This window comes from Centrocercus urophasianus, unplaced genomic scaffold (genome assembly GCF_019232065.1).
Source record: "Centrocercus urophasianus isolate 14NV4802_14NV808 unplaced genomic scaffold, USGS_Curo_1.0 seq_11, whole genome shotgun sequence".
Taxonomy (NCBI): domain Eukaryota; kingdom Metazoa; phylum Chordata; class Aves; order Galliformes; family Phasianidae; genus Centrocercus; species Centrocercus urophasianus.
Window position 1 is genome coordinate 85,836,892 of NW_024884253.1, and position 10,724 is coordinate 85,847,615.

The window sequence follows — 10,724 nt, forward strand, 5'->3', positions numbered from 1 at the left end:
GAGCTGGGCGCGGTCCTCAGTGCCACATCTGCCCTGTTCCTGGATATCTCCAGGGATGGTGACTCCGCACCTCTCCAGGCAGCCTGTGCCAGTGCCTCACCGCTGTTAGAAAGCCTTTTTCCAAACATCCAACCTGAACTCATGCGGCACAGCTTGAGGCCATTCCCTCTCGTCCTCTCACTAGTTAGCTGGATGAAGAGGCCAACCCCCCTCACCATGCTACAACCTCCTGTCCAGTAGCTGTAAAGAGCAATGATATCTCCTCTGAGATCCCACTTCTCCAGAATCAAGTATCGCACTTCCCTCAGCAGCTCCTTATAAGATTTGTGTTCCAGGCACTTCACCAGCCTCACTGCCCTTCTCTGGATGTGCTCCAGGGTCTCAGTGTCTTTCTGGTACTGAGGGGCCCAACAGTGAGCACAGAACTCGAGGTGTGACCTCTCCAGTGCCAAGAGCGATGATCACTTCCCTATTCCTGCTGCCTGTGCTATTACTGATACAAGCCAGGATACTGTTGGTCTTCTTGACCGCCTGAGCACACTGCTGGCTAATGTTCAGCTGCCTGTCAACCAACATCTCCAGATCCTTTTGCTCTGCACAGCTTGCCAGCCACTCTGCCCCAAGCCTGTAGTGATGCATGGGGTTGCTAGGACCAATGTGCAGGACCCAGCACTTGGTCTTGGTAAAGCTCACACTATTAGACTCATGAGCCCGCACAAGAGAGGAAAAAGAAACATGACACAAGGGAAGAGAAAATACAGAGAGATACCTGTTTTGTAATAATCTCTAGTCAAAACCATTTATTTGACTGGGAAATCACAATTTGTATTTGGGTAATTATCTTTGCAAACATAGCAGTTAGCAACTCTCCTCCATTCCATAAAAATGAAAACTGAAAGTTTTGCAGTTGCTTGTACAGTCTACCATTCCCACTCCATATCCTGAATCTATTGGCAGCTACATATTTATAGACAGCCTTTTTGTTCATTTTTTAGTCTTTTTCCAAGAGGATGTGTATGGTTCTTTTTATTATCATTATCATTCAACAAGACAATCGTATTTGCCCTTTGCTATAACAGTGATTGCATAGAATTAGCAAACCTCAGTGAACTGCTATTATCAGATATCTGCTTTCACAGTCATGGGATTTCACAGTCCCTGCATCTGCAAATCTCCCTCTTTAACAAACTGGTCATAGACATTTGAGGGTTACTAGATCACACTCCAGGAGGAGAAAATAAGTAAGCTTAAGAATGTAGTCCATTATTTTAGGGCTTTTAATATTTTCCTTATAGCTAAGTATCTGGAAGAAGCATCCTCTATTGTGTTCTGATCACCAAAATACTTTGCTTTTTCTTTGCTACTTTTTTCTTCCCTTTTACTTACAGAAAATTGAATCTCACTTTCCAAAAATTTAGGAGAACGTAACAAACAGACCACGTCATTCTGTGGTCTGAGAGATGCCTTTACGTGGAAGACAAGGAGATTCGAGGGGAAGCTGGGGACTTATTCCTGGGGATGGCTCCCCTGTACCATTTTGCTACTCACAAGGAAAGGCTGCCCTTGGACACAGGTGCTGCTCCATGCCCCTGCTCCTGCCCGATGGACATTTCTGGTTGTCAAGGCCTGCCATAGTCTTGAAGAGCCTTTCCCTAATACCCAGCCTCAGCCTCCTCTGATGCATCTCTGTGCCTTCCCCTTGGGTCCTTTTGCCATCACCAGAGAAGAAGAGATCAGTACCTGCCCCTTTGCTTCCCTCATCAGCGAGCTCTAGTCCACCATGATGCCTTCCCCTCAGTCTCTGAACCTGAAAAGGAGAAAAGAAAAATGGGATCACTTTAAAAAGCTTTGTAATTGTAAATGGTGTTAAAGACGTAAGCTAAAAGAAGCAAGAGGGTTTTTTGAAATCCCACAGATTTATAGCCAATTGTGCTTTATCGAGAGTTTGGGCTTGATAATTTCCTTAGGTCCCTTCCAACCTGTCCTACCATATGATCACAGAATCATTGGATTCTTCAAGGTTGGAAACGACCACTCTAGTCCAACCACCAACCCATCACTACCTCACCACTCTTCAGAGAAGAAATTTTTCCTGACATCCAATGTGAGCCTCCTTTGATGGCAACTTCTCCCTTTCTTATACTATGGCACCCCTGTCATTCTTATTTTGTGGTGCTCAAGCCTGCACAAAATGCTCAAGGTGATACCGTACCAGGCAGTGCAGAGTGGGTCAATTCCTTCCCTAATCTCGTTAGCATGCTCAAGGCAAGGAGTTTAAGTCATGTGGAAGAAGTCGCTAGCCGTGCATAAAGCCACCTAGCATATTCCATTAGAATTTCCTTGTTCCAGTTTAATATTTGCCAGCCTGAATGTATTTGGTGGAACTTTCCATGGCTATGACTTCCACAACCAGATTGCTAGATTCCTTGATGAACTTCAGCTAAAATTGTTGACCTGCTTTTGGGAGAGAATGTATGTGATTTATTGCACACACTACTCCAGGAGAACGACCACAGATTTAGGTGGATAGCTGTCCTGAAAGCAAGGAAGTGCCTTTCACCATCCCTGTGACACTACTTGGTGACCAGCTGAACGAATCTTGGGGAACAAACGCACATAGCCCACTTGGAGACTCAGGAGCTCAGTGTATAACTTCTCTGAAGGCCTTACACATTCTTCAGCCCCTCACCATTCGTCCATGTGATGAGCTTATTAGCACAAGAGGCTTGGTGAGAGGAAGCAGAGCAAAGTTTACAGATGTGAAGGAATAGAGATGGAGGTAAGAAATATACATGGAGATATGGTTAAGAGGGTAGCGGGAGAGGGAGATATAGTTAAGATGGTTAACAGTGAGACTTGGAATCTCCTTCTCTAGAGATTTTCAAGCCCACCTGGACACTTTCCTGTGCAACCTGCTGTAGGGAACCTGGTTGAATTACATCTCCAGAGGTCCCTTCCAAACCTTATCATTCTGTGATTTGCAAGATCATAAAATCACAGCATGGTTTGGGTTGAAACAGACTTTACAGTCCATTCAGTTCTAACCTCTCTCCCATTGGTGGGGTTGCTAGTTGCTTGGTCAGGCTGTCCAGGTCCTCATCCAACCTGGTCTTGAACACTTCTATGGATAGGGTATTCACAGCTTCTCTGGACAACTCTCTGAGTCAACAATTTCCTCCTAACCTCTATCTTAAATCTCCACTCTTTTAGTTTAAAACCATTCCCCCTTGTCCTATCACTGTCTGCCTGTATAAAAGGTAGCTCTTCATCTTTTTTATAATCCCCTTGTAAGTACTGAAGGTTACCATGAGATGAGGGTGGAACAGAAGTTTGGCAGGAGAGGCTAGATTTTATTAGGTTAGAAGCTCTGGGAAGAGTCACAGGAGAAGATGAGAATGATAACAGAGGGGAAAAGAAAACTGGAGTTATTAGAAAAATGGTTTCTACTGAAACTGTTAGTCCTGAATTTCATTGTTCCTTTTCTTGTTTAGCTAGTAGCTTTGGAAAGCATAAGCTAAAGTTGCTCTGCAGCTCACAGTCATGAAAGGCTGGTAAACCTAAGAAGGGGAATGTAGATCCTAAGCTGTCACCACCAAGAGAGTGTGGTCTGTTGTCTCTGTGATGCAGCCCTTGTTGCACCTACACCCCACAAGCTCAGACTGGCCTACCTATGGTAGCCCTGCTCTACTGCCATAGTTGTTTTGTAAACTGACTGGAAATTTTATGTCACTGCCTGTCACCTCCTTTTCCTCTGTCAGAACCACCTACAAGTTGTCGTAAGAGACAGTGCTGTTATGATTGGTCAGACCAAATGGTCTCTTCTCTCTGGTGATGACAACTATGGGTGCTTAATGAAGACATACAAGAGAAATGCCAAACACGAAAGGCCTTCTCTCTTTGTACTCTTCCAGCTTCTAGCAATGACAATTTCATCTGTGATATCACGTTTATTAGCCACTGGTGGGCCTACAACATATCTAATATCTTTTTGAATTCACTTGTATTTTTGGCCCACTGCTACTTAATTAAGGGCTGTGTGAACAAGTACTTCCTTTTGTTTGTTTTAAATCAGCTCCCTTGTAATTTCTTTGGGTGCTGTCTTGTTTTTGTGCTGTGAGAAATAAGTGAATAATAATCACTGCGTAGTTAACTTCTTTCTGCTATTCATAACTTTTTATATCAATTTAATCTCTATATGGAAGTTATTGATATCTTCCTTCTTGTTTTTTTTCTTTTTTCTTTTTTTTAATGGAGATTATAGATTTACATGATAACAATGTTTTGTTCTATATTCCTTTATCAAAAATTCTTTATGTCAACCCTATTGACTTCAAGGTCTATGTTCCAAAAGGTCATAGGTAGAGCTTAATGTATCTTCATGATCAAGAGTTGTTGTTTTCCTGTGTACGTTTATCAATATTAAATTGTGGCAGTCCTTAAAATGCTCCACAATACGATATTGTGAAATCTTCTTCAACTCTGTGATCAAACTTTGCTTATCCTGAGTTTTCTGTATCCTTGCTAGGCTGGTCATCTTATCTCCTTTTCCAAAAACTTATTAGTGCATTCAGCAGCACAGATTCCTTTGTATTACGTTCTATCTTGACATTTGTTCTCATCCTTTGTTTATTACTTTTTAAACAGCTGGAAATCCTTGAAGGCACAGTTCCTACTATTCTGTGCTTATTCAATCACTGTGGGTAAGAAACCTTCCCCTGGAGCTCTGGAAATACAAATATACTTTCTTGACAGGATTGGCATTAGCCACACCTTTTTCAGAAAACACTAACAGTTTTGTGATGTGTGACTTATTCACAATGGCTATATTTTTCCCAGCACATTTACCCGAGTGCCAACTTATTTCGTCTCCTGTTCTACAGTTTGCATGTAGGAGTGAGGAGTGCTGCTCAGTAATTCTCTGACCCTGTCTGATTGACATGGTGAGTTTTACTTTTCAGTGGAAGTTTCTGTCCTGTGACAGAAAAAGATAATTCAAGACAATGAAGGATGTAGAGAGGCTGTAGAGAGCAATTGAATAGGGAAAGCTGAGCAACTAAGAGAGGAAGTGGTTGTTTTTTGTTTTCTCTGAGTAACATCAGTATATGCCAGTGGTACCACAGTTGTAGCATTGATGATCTTTGCCATTATCAAAAGAGAACGTTACTTGCACATTTACCCTCCTTTAGAAATCATGGAATAATGATTTTGGTTATTTTTTGAATAACAGTGAATTAAAGTCAGGATCTATTGATACAAAATTAAAGAAAACAATGAAAAATAGCTTATCTTTGCCTTATATTTTGTGTCTGTCTTTAAAAACATAAGGCTCTTTCTGTCTAGTCTTGAGATAATTTTGCTGCCTCCTTTCTTTTCCTGCTGCTAAAAGGGGGCTCTCAGCCTTTAATAAAACCAGTGCTGACAAAGCAGAGACACATAAATATGGAAGGATTCTTTTTTTCCATTTATTAGTTACTTGAAAACGAGATGGTTTATATCAGATCTTTTTGTGACCTTTGCTACTGTTCAGTGAGGAATATTTTGAAAGCAGAGTCTGTAAGTAATACAGCTTGAAACTAAAAACTTAGAAGGTTTGCGATTTACAGAATAAGAAATTGCAGAAGTTGAAGTTTTGTAAGAATCAATTACTTATAATTAATAAGAGAAACATAAGGGATTGTGGAAATACTTCAGGACCTACACAGTTATTATTGGATGAGTGTTGATTTCAGTCCAACTGAAACTGCATTTAAGGAAATCAAGAGAAGAATATCATAAAGAAAACAGAAGATGTCCAGATCTACCAAAATAATGTTTTATATTAAGGAACAAGCAAATAAATAAAGTTTGTATTTCTAAGAAAGGACATGGATACACTCATGTAAAAGCAAGTCATAGTCATGGAAAGGTTTTGATATTGAAATTCCAAAATTCTGGAATGTTAAGTTGTAAGTTTATTAGGAACCATTGGGACATCAGAGGTTAATTAAAGGCAGTATGACTCCTCAGCTTCTTTGCATTACGCTTTCAGTGTTTTTCTCTACTGTCCTCCCCGTCTTCGCAGTACGAGTACCTTGGAGTTTGTTCTCTTCTACCATCTAGAGGGGAAACTGTACAACATGAACAAAAATCATTTTAACTTTGCTGGGAAGTGAGACAGAGAAATAGTTCCAATTCCTTGTATTATTTTTATTTGGGGAAAAAACAAAAACAAGCAAACAAACAACAACAACAAAAAACCCACCAGCATTGTTGATATTTTTCAATGTGAGTTAATCGATTTTTGGTCTCAATCAATATATGTTGTTGTTTGTTTTGTTTTGTTTTTTATATATACCGTTTTCCACAAGTTTTTCTTGCACCAAAAATAATCGGTAGGAAAAAAAGATGTTGGAACCACCCAGGGCTTAATTGGCAGAAAACAATTCTGTTGTTTTTAAAGCTGTAGGTTTTATCCTATCGTTTTATATAAAGAAAAATAAAACAATGCAAACAAGTCCTTTCAATTATAATTAAAAAATTTGTGGAAAAGACTAAATAATATGGGAGAAATCATTCAGTACTGTTGCATGTTGGTCTAGAGAGCCAAACAAATGTTTTTCTCCAGTATTATTAAATAGCACTTTTAGCTTGATTGACTGCTCCACTACAAGTATAGCCTGAACAAGATAGCTGGTAACACTAGGTGAACTTTTGTCCTACAGAAAAGTCCTCCAAGGTGCAATTGTTTGTACTGTTATTCTAGTTGTGGATAGTAATAGCTTTTTCAAATAATATTGAAAGAAATATGGATCAGTGTGATTTAAGCTGATGAGCAATATAGTAACGATGAAACTGCAGGAGTTTCTGAACGGTAAAGATTTTTTAATCTGTTTGTTTCATAGAAATTGCCTGTTTCTGTTTTATATTTTCTTCGTTATTCTATTTGAGTGAATAGCTGTAGTGGTCCAAATCAACACATGTCCAGCTGTAATCTCATATGTGTTCTCATTATCTCCTTTTATTGATTGTTGACTATTTTTTCCTGAACCTTTGGTAAATGTACTGTCTTCTCATCAGAAACACTCCTGTGACAAGTATTTCCCAATCTCTCCTCTTTGAACATGTCATTCCTATACATACATATTCACTTTGTCTTGTTTCATTCTTCCTTTTTTAGGTTCCTCATTGTCTTTCCATCTCCTGTATGATAAGCATTGGCTCTTGTGTTAGATTTTCAAGCAAGCACTTTTGAGTTTTCATCTGAACTTGCCCCTTTATAAATAAAAGTTGACCCCGACAGATATGCAAGAGTAATATACTGTCTTACTTTTATTTAATCCTTAAAACTTATTTTTTCTTATTGTTTTAAGAAGGGAAAAGCTTTTCTACTAAACGCCTTGTCAAAAGAGAGTTGTTATGATGAGATCACAGCATATTCACTGATTAATGCTGTCTTACTGTTTCCCTGGTCTCCCATGCCAGCTGGTCTATATCCAGCTTTGAATTCTCCTCCTACTTAGGTCATTAGGCCTTTCAATGAGGAATGCCTGCTTTATTCTGTGCTGTACAGCAACACCAAAGCTACGTCTTCCTTCATACGTGAAGGCACAAGGCCCAATGAAACATAATAAATGTATTACTGTTGTATTATTATAATATGTATTTGCATGGGGGGAGGAATGAATGTAATGCCTGGAAAAGTCCTCCAGAAAGAACATAACCCAATTAACAGTGAGACCTTTAAGTGCGTTTCCATCATTGGCAACGACAGGACCCCTGCTGGCTGATCTGTAAAACATTGATGATGTTTGTTTTAATGGGACCCACTGTGCAGATCCTCCTGGGTGGATCAATTCAAGTCACTGCCTCAAGCCAGGATCATCAAAGAAAGATTACGTGTGCTACAGCAAAGAACTGAGACCTTCACCTTCAAAGTCTGCTGTCAGTCACATCCATCAGCATTTATTTAGCAGGCACTGTGGATGTTGGCACAACTTTTGGCTGCCCCATGAGCATGAGGTTACTTGGGTAGGATAAAAGACACCTGAGTCAGGAAAGTATCATCTTTTGTAGCAGCTGCTCAGAGAGAGTAAGAGGCCTATGGTAATGAGTGACTGTATCTAAGCAAATTCCAGGTTTGCTAACAGTACAGGATAAAAAAAAAAAAAAAAAAGAAAGAAAAGCTACACCACCTCTCCTGCTATAAATGTGGGTGTATGTATGGTTTGTTTTATCAGTGGTCCAATTAGAACAATTCCATAATGCACAGCATGCCTTTCCTGCATGGGTAAAACAGTGTGGATGCCTAGAAAACCAGAGTGTAATCAGGACAGTGCAACAGAAAAGTATACAAAAATTGCACTGAAGAGGTTGGTGTTGTACAGATAATGACCCACATATTGAAAAATGTTGAAATATTGCTCTATCTGCCTTGGTCTTGCCCAATAGTTACTTTTTCAGAAGTCAGCTCCCTCACCAATAGCAACAAAGGCCCTTTCCTTTGCCTAAGCTGGCTGAAGTGTGTTATTTCTCTTTGCTGAATGTTGTACATTGTGTATCTAAAAGACATATCTGAGAAATGGGTGTTCAGCAGTGATGCAGTCTGCTGGACTATGTAAGGCTTCAATAAGTTTTAGCATCTGTTGTCTTGTTCAAGTGGTGGTTCTTTTAAACACTTTAGGGAACATAAAGGTCCAGTGTGAAGGAAGAAGTGATGGAAATGGCTGATGTAGCTGAAATTTCCCTTCACACATTTCTGGTACTGGAGATGCAGTGTTGCAAGACAAGAAACAGCTTTGGTGGTCACAGTGTTTGAATTAGTGGGAGAGTGTGAGGTATCAAGTTTTATTTTTGAAGTGTTTAGCTTTATTTTTGCCTTCCTTCCTTAGCTTTCTTTCCACTAAATCAGTTTTGAACTTAATTCAGAGAATATGTATATATTTGTGGTGCTTAGTTTCCAGTTAAGCTGTGAGGTGGTTCCCTCACATTTGAGGGGAAGTGTTGGTTAGTTTTCAGTCTGTTTTGTGTATTAACCGTGTATAATATGAAAATGAGGAACTGTTGTGGTTCACTACAGAAAAACACTTACCTGATTTTGTACTGCCGAGAGATGGCCGAGACACTGTGGACATGTGAACTCCCAGGAACTCCTTCTGTACACATAGTAATGGTAATTGTCTCAGAAAAGAAAACCATTTTTCAGATGGACAGTAATTGGTGTTACTAGAAAGATGCTGAAGTTGGTGATTTGTAGAGCTGGTCCAGAAGACAGCTAGTCCTAGCAATCCTCTTGTTAGGTAGATTGCAGTCCTCTCCATAGTAGTAACTTTCAGAACCTCTTTCCTTGTGTTCTTTCACCATCATTTCTGAGGTGCAATCAGACCTGTTCCAGAGTCTGAGTTGGACACAGGAGTAGCAGAGGTCTATCATTTCTGGTTGATTCCAGAGAATATTTTCTTTCCTCTATTCCACTCTTAAAATTCCAGGTCAGATAGAAGCTTTATTCATATGAGGTCATTGCTTCTTTCACTACAGGGTCAAAACAGCTTCTTCTGTGGATGATCCTGTTACTGTGGTAAAAGATGGGCCAGTGTGCAATTCACTTGCCAGCTGGCTGCTTGCAAATAGGGTGTTAAGCAGATGTCATAATTTGCAACACGAGACTTGATAAATTGCATTATATTTGGCAGAGTATGATACATATCTGCCATAGTAGTAGCCTCCTGTACGGTTAATGAAAGGTTTCCTTTTACGAATCATGCATAGCCAAGATTGACAGTACTGGTAATCACCATCACATAGTTCTTGAAGTGCAGTTTCTACTGAAGTCTGCTGCTTGCCTGAGTTCTCCCTGCAAGGAAGACTTTAGGCTCCAGATATAACCTGAATTCACCTTCTCTAGCTAGGCTGCAGATATATTTTATACATAACTGTTCTAGCTCCTGGCTGAGTACCGCTGTGGGTGACATATATTCTACCTGTATGTTTTTTTCCAATGCTGCTACTGCTCTCGGGGGCCCAGCCTGAAAGATTTTTAGGGAGAATTAAACATTATTCCCCCTGCTGTCTCAAAAACAAACAGTGTGATGGTTTCGGTTTAAATCCATACCTTAGAGGACTGATGTTTAAGTCTATGTATAAAAAGAAGGATGCATCCAAATGTTGCTTGTCTTGAAAAATATGAAGAGTGGTTCCAGCTCTGCTGCTCCACTGTGTCTACTACCAGGGAGTGTTTTCTTCCCACTATGGCTGTGGGCACCTTGCACTTGGCCTTGTTAAACCTCATTCCATCCTTGTGTGCTCACTTTTCAGGAGTGTCTGGACCCTTCTGGATGGCATCCCTCCCTTCTACTGTGTCAGCTGCACCACTCAGCTTGGTGTCATCAGCAAACTTGCTGAGGTTACATTTGATCCCACAGGCCTATACTGTTGGTATAGATGTTGAAGAACATCAGCCCCAAGATGGACCCCTGAGGGACCATTTGTGACCAGCCTCCACCCGGATATAGAGCCATGGACAACAACCCTCTGGCTACGATCACCCAACCATTTCTCTAGCCATCTAATAGCCCAGTCTTCAAATCCATATCTCTGCAATTTTGAGATAAGGATGTGGTGCTGGACCATGGCAAAGGCCTAGCAGGAATCCAGGCAGACAACATCAGTCCCTTCTTTTATCCACCAATGCCGTCATTTCATCATAGAAGGCCACAACATTGGTCAGGCACAGTCTGCTCTTGGTGAAA